The sequence below is a fragment of the Mustela nigripes genome, chromosome 8, assembly GCF_022355385.1.
Source record: "Mustela nigripes isolate SB6536 chromosome 8, MUSNIG.SB6536, whole genome shotgun sequence".
NCBI lineage: Eukaryota > Metazoa > Chordata > Mammalia > Carnivora > Mustelidae > Mustela > Mustela nigripes.
The window spans coordinates 23,297,422-23,312,697 of record NC_081564.1 but is presented as its reverse complement, the minus strand read 5'-3'; the positions used below and the strand labels follow the sequence as shown (position 1 = coordinate 23,312,697).

At 48.8% G+C, this 15,276-nt stretch overlaps 2 long non-coding RNA genes across 4 annotated transcripts; one reads left to right on the top strand and one right to left on the bottom strand.

Moving 5' to 3' along the window:
- The first annotated feature begins 66 nt into the window (after nucleotides 1–66).
- Nucleotides 67–10,855, top strand: LOC132023344 (uncharacterized). 3 transcript variants are annotated; one of them, XR_009405935.1, is made up of 7 exons: nucleotides 67–212; nucleotides 2,061–2,094; nucleotides 3,170–3,241; nucleotides 8,039–8,117; nucleotides 9,369–9,509; nucleotides 9,608–9,781; nucleotides 10,398–10,855. It is a non-coding gene; the product is annotated as an uncharacterized LOC132023344 (long non-coding RNA). The 3 variants fall into 3 exon arrangements; XR_009405934.1 differs by having other exon boundaries at nucleotides 2,061–2,171; XR_009405933.1 differs by lacking the exon at nucleotides 3,170–3,241.
- Nucleotides 10,856–11,930: 1,075 nt separating this feature from the next.
- LOC132023345 (uncharacterized) lies at nucleotides 11,931–13,195 on the bottom strand. The gene is made up of 3 exons (XR_009405936.1): nucleotides 13,012–13,195; nucleotides 12,519–12,586; nucleotides 11,931–11,980 (listed from the first exon to the last, which is right to left on the bottom strand). It is a non-coding gene; the product is annotated as an uncharacterized LOC132023345 (long non-coding RNA).
- Nucleotides 13,196–15,276: the final 2,081 nt, after the last annotated feature.

Sequence of the window (15,276 nt, the reverse complement as noted above, 5' to 3'; positions counted from 1 at the left end):
CAGCCAATTCTTGGGAGGGTTCCGCCCATTCTCGTGCCCCATTGGGGAAATTCAATTTGGCGGCCACGCCCCTAGGCAGGCCCCGCCCTACGCGGGCCAGGTAGGGGATTGTAGTCTGGGGGCCACTGCATCCCCCACTTTGGCTGGTTGGGCAGGCGTGGGCAGGAGGACTCAGCTTCGCACCAAAGTAGTGGAGGGCGCCCAAAGCCGGGGTAAGTGGCGCGGGCTCGTCCGACTCGTGGAATCTTCAAAACAGCCCCTCTCCGCCCTCCTCTTTGTTCGTGAGACCTTGTCCTTTCCCCCGACTCCGCCCCCTTCTCGCGTTAGCGGTAGGTTTGGCTGCCGCCCAAGCTGCTTTCGGGACACCTGGTCCCGGCCACCTAGGAGCAGGGTTTGTGACCGGGCAGCACGTCGATCCTATGTTGGTGCATCTTGAGGAGCGTCTCAGGTGGAGTAGGATCCATCACAACTATCCTTCCCCAGTCGACACACCTTTGGATGGACGTTGCCTTTATCTGTCATGCATTTCCCTTCCGAGCCCGCGCCCTGGCCAGGGACCGCCTCTGGTTGCGCTAGCGTCCTAAATAGGGAACACGGAGTCCAGACTCTCATTCAGTAAGTGGGGAAAACAGGCCCAGAGAAATTCAACACGCCCAAGACAACACCAGAAGTCAGCCAGGGGACCCAAGAGCTCAGATCCACTGGGGAGGGTGGTCCCCGGTATTTCGTGCTGGAGGCTCAGGACCTTCCCACCGACCCACAGATCCAGGGTCATTGGATCCTACTTGTTCAAGGAGTTCGGGAGGTGGAGTCTGGAGTCCTGTCTGTCAAATAAAAACAATTCCAGCTTTTTTATTTTGTACTTGCCGCGTGCCAGGTATATATACTCCCTATAACGACCATTTGAGCCCAGGATTACTGTTCTGTTTTACAGTTGAGGACAACAGCTGATGGTGGAACTGTGATTCATCCCAGAATCAAATTCTGAGCCCAGAATTTGCTTTTACGTGGGGGTTATGAGGGAAGTAGTTTCCGCCTATTGCCCTAGCAGAACCCCACAGCCCTGCTGTCCAGATCCTGGTGACCACCCACCCACCCAACCCACCTCAACCCCATCTAGAATAGGGCCAGTACACTCCCAAACTCTTTTAAAAGGTGTCATCTTATTTCATCCCCATCTCCCTGAGGGGTGGTTCCACTTTACCTCTGAGAAAAGCAAGACACAGAGAGGGAAGAGACTTGTGAAGGTCACACAGCAGGAGGAGCAAACAGAGCCCAGTTTGGGAGCCCACATTTGGAGGTCCCCTTCTGGGTGGGCCCCGTCTAGGCCCTCTCTACTTGACCTAGATACTGTCTTATTCACCGGAATGAGGGGCAGCCCCCTCTAAGGCTAACTTGATCCTACTTCAAACCTCGTGCGGCCCTCGGAACAGTGGGTTAGGGTGGGGTACACCTAGGCTACCTCAGTTTCTCAGGGCCTGCCTGTGTGTCTCCAATGAAAGGCTTGCTTCTTGCTAGCCCCACACCCTCCCCCCGCCCCATACCCCATTCCGCCAGGCTGGGAGGAACCACACAGATGATTCTATGCCTGCGGACTTACTAGGGCTTACTAATTCTTGCACACGCTCACCACGTCTTGGCAGTATGGAAGAGGTGCGTGGGTCCCTTCCTGAGGTTGAACCCTCAGGGCTGGGGTCCTCCTCCAGACCTACCGCCCAGACTCTTTCTTCCTCCCTGCAAAGGGTGGGGCGGGATGACGGGGGTGGCAAAACAAAGATCAAAGGGTAGCCAGGTACAGTGCCCAGGAAGCCTTCATCCACAGCCCAGAAAGGAGCAAACATCCCACGAGGAGAGCCTTTCAGTAATTGAGCACCCATTGCATGTCAGACACAGGGTTTGGCCTATTGCAAGTTAAGCACTGTGCAAGATAAGTATTACCTGGATTTTACAGAGGAGGAAGCTTAGGGAAGTGAAGGCACCTTGGGCTGGTAATGGCATTCAAACTTGAGTGGAATTCTGCCCCATGCCTAAGGCCCTTTTCTCCATCTTGCTTCCTCTAGGATGGGGGAAATCCTGGAAGACTTCTCGAAGGAGGTGATTTGCATAATGGTCCTTGAGGAAGGGTGTGAAGAAATCCATCACACAGAGAAGATGGGGAAAGGCATGGAAGGGTATTTGCGGCAGGGAATAGTGTGAATTAAGGCTGGGAGGTTTGTAAGTAGGAAAAGGAGGAGAAATGGGTTGTAGATGAAGCGGGAAATGGAGATGGAGGTGGGCCCTGAATCTCAGGTGAACAAAATGTACGTATCTTCAAGGCACTGGGGAGGTTGGGCCTCAGTCTATCCATCTGTAAAATGAGGGGATTTGACCGGCCTGCTTCAGGCCTTCCCCAGGCAAGGGGCTATAACAGAAAGGGTCCAGATTCCTCCAGGTCCAGTCCTGGACTGGAAGAGCAGGGAGTGGATGGAGCAGCTCAGGAGCCAAGGGTAATATTTTGCTCAGTGCCCAAGTCTGAGAATAAATATTTTACCAAGCTGGCAGTGCCAGATCCCTGAATCACCCTGGCTTCCCCTACTCCCAGCTTGGGTCCTGCAGAAGGCAAGAGAGATGATGGGTCTTAGCAATGGCTCTGCCCCAGGCAAAGTTTTGGTCCCCTCAAAGCCTCAATTTCCTTATCTGAAGAGTGGAGGAATTATGGCCTGAGCTTCCTAAGCCCTTTCCTCACTAGACTGACTATACAACATAAAATTCCAAGACTTTTAGGGAGACCCTACCTTGGGATATGCTCACAAGTGGCTGTGAGGCCAGCCAAGGCCAGAACCTTGGGCCTATGAGGGAGTACAGGGGCTGCTGGGCACAGGGAGGGTTAGACATGGGTCAGAGCTGTGCCTGCTGTTGGGGTCTCACAGCCTAATCAGAGTAGGGGGAGACATGGTATGTGGACTCTAAAAATTGTACACAACGAAGTCCTCACTTGCTGTTTGGCATGCTGAGGGGATGGGGAAGGGCAATCTGGTGAAGGGAGGAGCATGAACAAAGGAAGGGAGGTAGGACTGTGAGGATTTTGTTGGGAAAATGTCAAATAGATGAAGCTAGAGCACAAGGTCCTTGAGGAGAGCTGGTCCTTATTGAGCTTGGTGGAATCTAAGGGCTGTAACCTTCCTCATAGGCAGAACTGGAGGCTCCCACGGTCATGGCCAGCAGTCCCAGGAATAGGAATGGGGACCTGTTTGGCAAACAGGTTTGGCAAGGCTGTCTCCTGTATGATGTCATCCAGCTGCTGTGTTCTCTGAGCAACAGTACCAGATAAACTTCCGGCCTTGGAGAAAAAGGGGACCTGGCTTTAAGTGCTGAAGGATGGGAAAGGAGTGACTCTTCATTGGAAGCTTGGAGTCAAGTGGGCTCCGGGAAGAAGGGGGCCTGAGATGCCCAGGAACCCCACTAACCCAGTTTCATGGAAAAAGGAGAGGATTCAGGATGGGCTGGCCTGGACCTCTTGTGACTTCTGGGGGGTTCTCTGATGTTTGACATCCATCTGAGGTCATGATAGTAGCCCTGTGTAATTGCCACTCAGTGGGTTGGAGCCTGGCTCCAGATCGCCCTTATAATACATGAGTGGCAATTTTGTTATTACCAAGACCCTCACAGTTCTGTAGACCTGTAAGGAAGGACCATCATTATACAGAAGAGGAGACCGGCTCAGCGAGACCAGGCCAGGTCCACCCCTCACACAGGATTTGAACCTGGAATCTTTATTCTTTCTTTCTTTTCTTTTTTCTTTATTTATTTATTTGACAGAGAGAGGGAGAGAGAGACAGCGAGAGAGGGAACACAAGCAGGGGGAGTGGGAGAGGGAGAAAAGACTCCCTGCAGAGCAGGGAGCCCCATGCAGGGCTTGATCCCAGGACCCTGGGATCATAACCTGAGCTGAAGGCAGATGCTTAATGACTGAGCCACCCAGGTGTCCCTAGAATCCTTATTCTTAACCACAGTACCCTGCCCTCTCCTCTAACGTTTGGGATCTGCCATCTGCCCACATGGGCTCTTGTCCTATTTCTTAACTATTCAGCATAGCAGCTGAATCTTGGCATCGTGGAGTCCTAGATGCCCACCTTGTGATCTGAGTAAGTGCTCTGAGTCCCAACGAGGGCAAGGAACAGGCTTTAGATTATATAGCAGCTTGGAAGTGGAGACCCTCCGTACCCCTGATCCCAGCCTCCCAAATCCCTTGTTTCCCCCTTGGCCTGGCACACCCAGGCCTGAGATACCAACACCTGGCACATACTGAGTGCTCATTATGTACCCTTCACCCATTTAATCATCACCACGGCCCAATGAGGTAGATGCTCCGATTATAGCCATTTGATAGATAAAGACACTGAAGCTCAGAGAGGGAAAGTCACTTGTTCAAGTGGATACAACATGTCGGTGGTAGGGCTGAGGGCTGAGGCCTGAGCCCAGTTGTGTGGCCCCTTCCCCTTGGAGGACCTAATAGCCCTCATGGGAGGCACAGACCTCAAGGCGGGAGGGCAGATGGTCCCTTTGCCAGCTCCAGAGGCGAGCAGGGTCCAGTTGGTAGTTTCCACGCAGGCCTGGCCTCTCCCGGCCAGGCAGAAAAGTGCTGAGGCTGTGGAAATGCTCTGAACCTTCCCAGAGGAGGCGGCCACGGTGGGAGGGAGTGCTCGGTGCAGGCCTCAGAGCCAAGTGGAGACGTGGCGGCTGGACCCACTGCAGGCGAGGGAGGGCAGGCGGGGTGGGGCCCAAACCCAAACCGGCCTCTGGAGCAGCTTTCCCAGCCATCCGCCAGCCAGGCCTGGCCCTGCCCACCCTTCTAGCTCCCCATCTGGATTTGAGATGAGGACTCTGGGCCTAATAATAGCTGAGTGGCAGCAAAGACAGGGCCTGGAGCTACAGCAAGTGGAGGGCTAGGATCACCCCCATTGTCTCGTGCTGGCCTGGAACAGGTTTCAGAACTTTTAAAAATAATAGCAAGGGCTTGCGAAGCGCATACCGGTGCCAAGATTGGTGCTAAGGCTTAGCCCACAGTAACTCGTTTATTCCTCACAGTCACCCACTGAGATAAGATTGCTATTAGCCCTATTTGAAGGATAGAGAAACTGAGGCACAGAGTTAAGCAGCTTGCCTCTTATGGTTGCGGCTGCCTCCAGCTGCTGAGCACATACACGTCTGTCCCAGACGCTGTGCTAAGCACTTTTGTGTATTTTCCCATTTGAGGAAACTACATGAGGCATTAGGGGCAGGCTGCATTTACTGAGATGAGGAAAAAAAACACCCAGAGAAAAAAGGGACTTGCCCAAGGTCACGTGGCTCAAGAGACAGAGTAGAGACTCAAACCCAGGACTCCCAAACTCTAGGGAAGTTAAGACCTTGGCCCCTGGAATCAGACAAACCTGACTGCTGGGGACATCATGGCTCCTTAGCTTTGTGTGGCCTTGGCAATTTGCATCCCCAGCCCAAGCCTCTGTTTTCTCCTCTTAAAATGGGGGTTTGGCTGAGAAGATCCTATTCTACCCGCCAGACAGTAAGCCCATCTGGGGGGAAGTAAGTGGTTTATACTATGCATTTACATGATACATTCACGAATTCAATTCTCACAATAGCCGCTGAAGTGGGGACTCCTCTTGTCCCCCCATTTTGCAGAAGAGAGAGGAATATAAGCTCAGAGAGGGAAAGGGACTTGCCTGGGATGCTTAGCAGGTGAGTCAGGATTGGAACCCAGTGCTATGATTCCAGAGGCTGAGCTCTTATCTCTTTACACTTTGCCCTCTGAAACTGAGGCACAGAGTGGGTGTGAGCTATGCCTGCGTCACACAGCAAGGTGGGTCTTTAGGGACATATGATGCACGAAGGCCAGGAGGGGAAAAGTTGTCTGCCAGCCCCAGCTCACTGAAATCACAGATACTTTGGGTTTGGAGCTTAAGATCTTCCCCAGCCTCAAAGGCTAGAGCAAGATCCAGATTTGGGGCTCTCTTTCCTAGGAGGCTAGGGTGCTGGATTCTGTTCCAATTATTATCTGCTTCATCTTCCTGGGCCTCAGTTTCCTCGTCTTTCAATTGGGGGGTACTAATATCTCCCGTGGTAGATTGTTTGCAAAAATCACTGCAATGCTTTGCTCCTTCTAAGCAAGACCCTTTGCAATGTGACCTTGAAATCCCTCCCATGAGGAGACAGAATCTGTTTCCTCTCCCCTTGAATCAGGGCTCAGCCAATGACTTATTTTCGCTAACAGAATACAGGGGAGATGACACTGCCAGTACTGAGACTGAATCCTTAGGGAGATCTTGTAAGCTTCTGCTCGTTCTCTTGGAAACTTCCAGGCTGGCATGTGACCAGACCGGGGTCTCTTGAATGAGGGTGAAAGACCACCGGAACAGGAACAAGTTGTCCGAGCTGTGGCTGTGCTCATCAGTCACCGGCTGATCCCCCGGCTGACCACAGATGAATGTGTAAGCCCAACTGAGACCAGAAGAACCTTTATCTAGGCTCAGCCCAAATTGCCCATCGGTGAAATCATGAGCTAAATAAATGGTTGCTGTTTTAAGGCACTAAGGTTGGGGTGATCTGTTATGCAGCACTGCTGTGGCAATTAATAACTGGTATACAGGTTTTTTTTTTTTAAGTTTATTTATTTATTTAAGTAATCTCTACACATGGTGTGGGGCTTGAACTCATGACCCCAAGATAAAGAGTCGCATGTTCTTCCCATTGAGTCAGCCAGGCGCCCAGGTATACAGTTTTATTCAGTGTAATTAATGTAACAAACCAAAAATCTTAGTGGCCTAACCCAGTTGGAGTTTATTTCTCACTCACACAAACTCCGATAAAGGGCAGAGCTCTCCTAACCCATCTCTTTTGGAAGGCACCTCTCTTCCAAGCAACAACTCCCTCACGCCCTCCTGGAATCTGTTTTTGAGTCTTACGCATGTAGAAAGGGAACCCAGAAATCAAGAGGCTCACACACTCTTAATTGCTTTGCCTAGGACTGCAAGCGAGGTTGAGGCTGTGCCCTTCCTGTGTGCACAGGAAGAGGGAATAGGTTGGAGAACCCAGAGCATTGTTTCTGCCACATTTTCTCTCTCCTTGGGCTGTCATGAGGGCTCAAGCAGAGAATTAACATTTATAAAGAATTAATTCTAGCACGTAGCACAGGGTGGTTTGAATAAGGAACAATTTATAGGTGAAGAATCTGAGGCTGAGAGAGGTTGAGGAATTTGCCCCAATGACACAGTAAGCCAGCTGAGCAGCTGTTTTGTGGTAGTGAAGGTTCAGGACAGATCTGGAGTTGGACAGATCTGGGTACTTCCTCGGTGTGTGGCATTAGGTTTCAATGTCCTCATCCACAAAATGGAGAGAGGAATAGGTCCAACCTCATAAGGTCGGGGGTGAGCGTTCAGGAACTTGCATATGTCAAGAGCTTAGGTTAGATCCTGGTACGTGGGCACTGCTTAGTAAGTATTAGCTATCTGAACAGATGTGATGCTACTTCTGTTCTTACCTTGCCAGGGCCAACAATTTTTTATGTTTTGTGCAAACTCCACCCCTTCCCTCCACCTCTTGTGGTGTGAATGTTCTTATTTACTTGGTTAAGAGAGGAAAACTTTTCCTCGGTTGGCTATTAGTCACTCAAAAAACCTTTACAAGCATGAAGCCCCCAAATACCCATGGGTGTTCTGCTGACAGGTCTGAAATGCCCTCATTATGGCTCCTTTTAGACTAAAGCTTGACCCTGTGAAATACATCCCCTTCCCAATGCACCCTTAGGATCATCCCATCACTGAGAAAGGGGCAAGGCGAGAGGGTCTGGAGCCAAGGGGCTCCAGCTGGGGAAAGGCCAGAGCCAGAGCAGACCCTGTTGGGTGTGTGGTCCGGGCATTCTGCAAATGTCTGTCGCACAGAGGAAAGGTCCCAGATGGGTAAGAAGTGGCTTCCCCTCCTTTTTCCCCATGTAAGCCGTCTCTGAGCCTCTCCTTGCAGCCAGCCAGCCAGAGGTTCAAGAGCATATGCTGCAACTTGGCAGGTCTCGTGGAGCTGACAGTCTGGATGGGGAGACAGACTCGGCAGACAGAGCACCATATAAAGTTATCATCACGATTTGGGTGAGCTCGTGAAGGAGGGGCCGCATGACCATGGGAGAACGTCCTGGGGGCCTACTTGAAATCATTTTTCAAGATGCGTTTCGAATGGATAATCCTGGGAGGTCAGAGAAGGTGTCTCTCAGGAGATAATTATGGCTGGATCTGGAGGATAAGAAGAAATTTGCTGAACAAAGAACTGAGTTGGTGTTGTGAGGGGTGGTGTTCCAGGCAGGGGGAATGGGCTGTGCAAATGCAGGAACAACCTCCAGGAACTGATGGAGGATCAATGTGACTGCAGTTTGAAGGGTAAAGGAGGAGTCGGGTGGGAATGAAAAGGGAGAGGGGAGCAGGAGCCAGGCCAAAGGGTCCTCGTAGGTGATAATGGTTATATAATTTGTGGGGTCTGGTGCAAAATGAAAACAGGAAAACCTGTGTTCAAATATCATTACGAATTTCAAGATTGTGACAGGAGCATTAAACCTAGTGTGGTACCCCATGGCACTGCACAGATCATACACTTGTGATGTTCCTGCCTGTGGACCATGGTAAGAAGGAAGGACTTCACTGAGGGCTGGAGAGACCCACTGAAGGCTCTTGAGCTAGGGGTGATAAGCTCTGATTTGCACAAGCTTTAGCTGCTTATACACCTGGGTGTTATGTGACCCTCTTCTCTGTACATGTGGTCCGATTCATTTCCTGAAATGCTTTCCTCAGAAGGGCATTCTCCTGCTCAAGAACCTGCAATGGCTTCCACCCCCTAATCAGATCCAGCCCAAACTCCCTACAAGATACTCAGTGTCCTTCATAATCTGCCCTCCCACGATTTAGTTAACCTGTTGCCAACCCGGGCCGTGTGCTGAATCCCAGAGTTGATGAACTAACTCAAGGACACAAAGCAATTATAGGAGGGCAAGCCAGGACTAGAACCCAGGTCTCCTGACGTTTTCCCACCCTGCCTTGGAGGAGAGTGAAGCCTCACAGTGTACTTTGTAACCCATCCTCCCAAATTAGCACAGACGTTGCATATAATAGCTGCTTGATACCTGCCCATGGCGCCCATCTTTGCCAGGGTAATTGTGTTCCAGGGTCCAGGATGTAGTCAGTGTCCTTCCTGACTCCTCCTCTCCATCCTGGCTACCTCTAGGCATTCACCACTCCCCACCGTACCTCTCAGTGCCTGGTGGGCCAGGTCCTGCCCACAGACATGTCTCTGGCCCACAAAGCCTTTTATTTTACTTTATTTCTGAAAGGTTGTATTTATTTACTTGACAGAGAGCAAAAGCAGGGGAGGAGAAGAGGGAGAGGGAGAAGCTGACTCCCTGCTGAGCAGAGAGCTCGAAGCAGACTCAAATCCAGGACCCTGGGATCATGACCTGAGCCTAAGGCAGAGGCTTAACCAACTGAACCACCCAGGTGCCCCTACACAGCTTTTAAAACCTTTTTAAATTTGTCACTGATATTTAAAAATAAGGAAATTTCACAGGGAAATCTGCATTTTTGTTTCACCGTAGTCTCCAGCCTGGGTCTAGATTCCCCCAGGGTAGCTGCTCCCTTGTGAAGTCAGTCCTCCAGTGAAGGGGTTCTGCCCTAAGCCCCCACTGGGCCTGTGGAATTTTGGACCTTGAAGAAAGAATGCCCTACTTTCCACCAAGAAGCAATCAGGATTCTGGAATGGGACCAATCAGGTGAATAATGGAGGGGTGGGGCCAAGAAAAGTAAACCCCACCCCCAGTCTCTACCAAATGGAAGAGGGATGCCCATGACCTGGTGTTGCTGGTGTGGGTGAGAGCCTGTACATAATGGGTAAACTGGTTTGCAATTAGGGAGTAATTTGTTACCAGTTAATTAATGTACAATAGAGAGCAAGGGGGCTGGGAGGAGAATAAGGGACAGAAGCTCAGAAAGGAACCTCAGGTCTCTTTCTGGAAAAATATTACGAGGGCAATGAGGAATCCCCAGGGTAATTTTTGAAAACCTCTTTTATATTGTTGAAGGAGATGTAAATGTTCAGAAGCCCCTCTCAAAGTATTTGGTCCCTTTGAGAAGCAGGTGGGTCTAACCAGGCTGTGGTGGTTGGGGCTGGAAGGTATGGAGTGGGACTGAGACTAACCTGCTCTTACTTTGAGGGGCAAAATGCTTTTGGGTATTAGGAAATGTTCTTTGCAAAAATTAGAAACCTCCCTGGATCGCCCTCAGCAGAAGGGGACACTAATAGAAGGCCATCAGAAGTGGTATCAAGATTGTAAAACTCTAGAAACAGCAGACTCATTGTTTTAGTCCAAATTGTTTTCTGGTTTCTAGACTTCCTTGTGATCAGCCTGTTGGTAAGAAGTACACACTTCCTGCATTCAAAGTGTGGTCGGTGGACCAGTAGCTTTGGCATCTCTTAGGCACTTGTTGGAAATGCAGAGTCTCGGGCCTCCCCCCAGTGTTACTGAACCAGAATCTGTATTTCAAGAAGATTTTCAGGGAGATTCATGTGCACATTACAGTTTGGATTTTTGGCCACAAGAATCAACTGGGTGTTGAGAAGGAGGATGGTTCATAAACCTGAAGATTCCTAGGCCTTCAAGAAGAGCTGTTGCCGGGACGCCTGGGTGGCTCAGTTGGTTGAGCAGCTAGCTGCCTTCGGCTCAGGTCATGATCCCAGCGTCCTGGGATCAAGTCCCACACTGGGCTCCTTGCTCGGCGGGGAGCCTGCTTCTCCCTCTGCCTCTGCCTGCCATTCTGTCTGCCTGTGCTCGCTCTCTCTCCCTCTCTCTCTCTGATAAATAAATAAAATCTTAAAAAAAAAAAAAAAAGAAGAGCTGTTGCCTTGGTGGTCTACAGGAGATGGGTGTTTTCCAGGGTCCACTGGGGAGAGGTCAATAAAATAGGCGAACAGTCTTGAGCTGCTGCCACCGATTTCTGCCCAGGTGCGAGTGGGACAGGTGGGAGATGGGCCAAAGAAACCCAGTCCTGTGACTTGTCAAAGGAGGAAGCCACTGCAGACCCTAGGGGGGATGCCCTGTATGCTGCTGGGTTTCTAGTTAGGGGGCTCTATTTCAAGGCACTCATATGCTTGGTGGAAGAAGTCAGAGGGTGGCCTGGGCTGATGTCAAAGGGGACCTTCAACCGTCCTGCTTTGCTCTGGGTAAGCAGTTCCTAAAAGCTCCCCTTGGGCACAGAATGAGAGTAGCAATATTGATTTGGCCCTATAGGGAGTTTCAAAGCCCTTTAGCCTTTATCATATTTGATCTTCATAATGATCTCGCACAAAGGACCAAAAAGAAACAGCCAAGCATGGATGGCTTCTGCCTCTAAATTGGGTTGAATTCAACCCAGTGAGTGACTGTAACAACTAAGTTTAGTGAGAGCTGCTACTTAACTTATACCTCCCTCTTGATTTGTTAAAGTCCTGTTCTCAAATTAGAAGTGCTGTTGAGTTAGGACGCTGGGTCAGGGGTGAGCTCATCCTTTCACACATTATGAAGTTGTTCATTTAAAGTATGCCCATGTTAGTGCTCTCTATAAGAAACAAGCTTCCATCCAAGCTTGTTCATTACATGGTGGGGTGTGAGTTTCCTTTTCAAAGCCAACATATTATTGGAGGAAGGCAGTTTCTTCTTTTACTTAATTCTGTCATGAGAGACAGACATGAGGTGTCACTTGGCACCTTGAGGCAGCTTCCAAAATTACAGACAGATTTGAGAAGGAAGTTGTCAATCTCTGTGGGGCTCACCTTAGGTCTCCAAAACTTACTAAATGACATTACAAGCAAGGCTTGGCAAGTAGGATGAGGGAGTCAGGCCAGTGAGGGCAGATAGAAGCAGGGAGGCATGAATGCACACAGGATGGAAATGGAGACATGACAACAGGTGGCGGTGATGACAGAGCTGAGATCCCTGGAAAAAGAATGAACGGTCCTAGTTAGCATTGCAGAACACTACTGCGAGCGTGGTCCTCCTTTATCCTTGGCAGCCCTGAGTGGTTAGATAGAATTATACCCATTTTACAGATAAGGATCCTAAGGTCTAGCAAGGACATGGAGCAACACATAACCAAGCCATGCTTCTTGCCCCAGGGCTTAGTGGGTGTACAGCTGATGTTTGTGGAATACAAGTAGAGACTGTGCATTTGATAGCACGTTTTAAATAACAAGAAATGGATATTTTTGTGTAGTCTTAAGTATCTCTCCACAAGACGCTTGCTAATTACAAAAGGGGCTCTTTACAATAGAGAAAGTTGGCAGAGGCCTTAACCAAGTGACCGACGTTAACATCATCAGTAATAATCATATTGACAGAATGTAGCCCCTGAATGATGTACTAAGAAGGGTACAACATTGCTTCATGGTATTCTTGCCAAAAATGCATAATCTTTATCTAATCACGAGACAACATCAGACATCCAAATTGAGGGATATTTTATAAAATGACTTACCAGCACTCTTCAGTGTCTGGGTTATAAGTGAAAAGAGAGCTTGAGGAACCGTCACAGACTGGAGGAGACTAAAAAGACATAACAAGTAAATGCAATGTGGGATTCTGACTTAGCTCCAAAAGAAAACTGGCAAAATTCAAACAAGGTCTGTATATTAGTTAATAGTATTATTATAGTAGTATTGATTTCCTGGTTCTGATCATCGTATTACAGTTGTGTAAGATGTTAATACTAGGGGAAACTAGGTGAGGGGTACAGAAGGTGAAGATTTTAGTAGAACTCTTAACTTGTTTTTGCAAACTTCTGTAAGTCTAATTTCATGATAAAACACTTTAAGAATATGATGATAAATGAATTATATCTCAATTTTTAAAACACTACAAATCTTAACAAAGTAAAGCATGAATATGTAGCTTCTTTAGATGATAACGTCTCCTCTACCAGTGCTTATTTTTTCTCTTCTGATTTGAGATGGCATTTAGAATCTCTGTACCTTTTACGTATTCTCTGCTCAAAAGTCACGTCTTCCAAGGTCTTCTCGATCTCCACAGCTAGGAGTTATATCTTCTTCCCCTGAACTCTAGTGATACTTTATCTGCCCCTTTACTAGGGTATTTATCATCTCCATGATGGACAATTATGGTATTTTCCACCTAGTCTTCTTGCCTGGCTCTTCTTTCCCCTTCTGATTCCAACCACGACTTTCTGGCAGGAGATGCCATGTTTTTACAGACCCATCCCGAGCCACAGTTGATTGGTCCAGGGGTGGACATGTGACTCAGTTGGGCCAATCAGACACCTTCTTGGACTCCTCCCTCCCACCTCCAGAACTGAGAAGTTAATTAATTGGTCTGTCTGTGGAGGCTGGTGTTGGGAGTTACATGGAAGCTGTTAGCCGTCACCTTCTCTGCTACATGGTGGGGGATCCCTTTCTGCCGCTAGTAAGGGAAGACAGATAACACAGAGAGCAGCAGAGAGTGAGATCGAGAGAGACCGTTTCTGCTTTTTGGAGTTTTTGGAGTTTTTGGAGTTTTCTGTTCTTGCCAGGTGTAGGTTGGTCGGTTGACCCTACTGTCTCCTACATAATCCCCAGAATCCAATCTCCCAACAAAATCTCCTCCCAATAAATCTTTATTAAGGTAGCCAGGATAGTTTCATGTAGCTTTCAACCTGAAGACATTCAAAGAATATAGCTACTCTGAATTATTCCTCTAAATGTTTTCTTTCTCCCACTCATCTGGAGATGGCCAAATGCCCACTGAGATACAGTTTTCACTGGCCTGCAGCTAGGGAAAAAACTAGAAGTGGTGAGTTATAAAGGTAATTGTTTTTAATTGCTAAATTCTGAGATAAGTCCTTATTAAATTTTATAGTGACAGTAGAAGGCAATGCTTTATTTTTCCTTTTCTTTGGTGCTCTTTGACAAATAACAAATGTTGCCCCATTTCGGGAGAACACTTCACTGGGATGTCAAATCCCAGAGTCTGGGAAGCACTGGTCAGGTAATGACTCCTCTGGGCCATAGCCCTTGCCTAGCTCTCTCAGCAGGCTCCTCATACTCTAGGGCAGGGCATACCTTGGAAAGGAGTGAAATGAGCTAATGGGTTTAGAGAGCTGCTCTGATCTCCTGCCTGTCACGGGGGATGATCTGATTCAGAACTGTTATAGCTTGTTCTTTCACTTCATTCTTTTATGATTTTTTTTTTTTAAAGATTTTATTTATTTGACAGAAATCACAAGTAGATGGAGAGGCAGGCAGAGAGAGAGAGGGAAGCAGGCTCCCTGCTGAGCAGAGAGCCCGATGCGGGACTCGATCCCAGGGCCCTGAGATCATGACCCGAGATGAAGGCAGCAGCTTAACCCACTGAGCCACCCAGGCGCCCAATTCTTTTATGATTTTTAAATCAGGCCAGATTTCTTTATCTATTTGCAAAATTCCCCCCTCATCCCACCTGACCTTTCCTTTTCATTGGACCTCAGGTTAATTTTCTCTTTTATCCTCATGGGAGGAGGGATGGCAACTCTCCTCTCAGAATGTGGAGGGTCAGTTCACTGTGGTGGGGAGGGAGCACGGGAAGGGGAGTTAGATAGCATTGCAGTCCAACTCTGCTTTCCCCACTGGCTGGTTGCTAACTCCCAGGCAACTCGCTTTCTTTCTCCAACCCTCAGTTTTCCCATCTGTAAAATGGGGGTGCTGTCTAGCCTACCTCTGCATGGGGCTCTTATGAGGGGCTGAGTAAGGCTTTGGCAGCAATTTGGAAACTTGAAGCAGGGAGAGAGGGAGGCCAGGAGTTGTTTTACAGGGGCAGTTGGGAGTATTTGAGTAGAAAATGATGAAATTTTTGAAATGGGAAGGTAGGAAGGTCAGTAAGTACTTCCTAGCTATTCTTGGTTATATCTCTTACTTGTGGGTGACCTCACCTCTCTGTGCCTCAGGTTCTTTGTCTGGAGAGAGCCAGGTCCCACAGCAAGGATGTCACACTGGGCACTGAATCGCACAGAGAGCTGCTTAGGGAGAGAGAGAGGCGCTTCAGGTGGAGGGGTCCGAAACAAAGGCTTGGGATTAGGAATTAGTGTGGCTTGCATGAGAAACACTGGTCTCACACGATGTGTTTCCTGGGAACGATGAAAATGCTTCTCTATCATGACTAGAAGGAAACAAGATAATGCAGGAAGAGCCCTTGGCACAGACTGATACACAGCAAACTCAGACGCGGTGCTTGTCCTTGCTGCTGATGTTTTACCCATGAAGGAACCA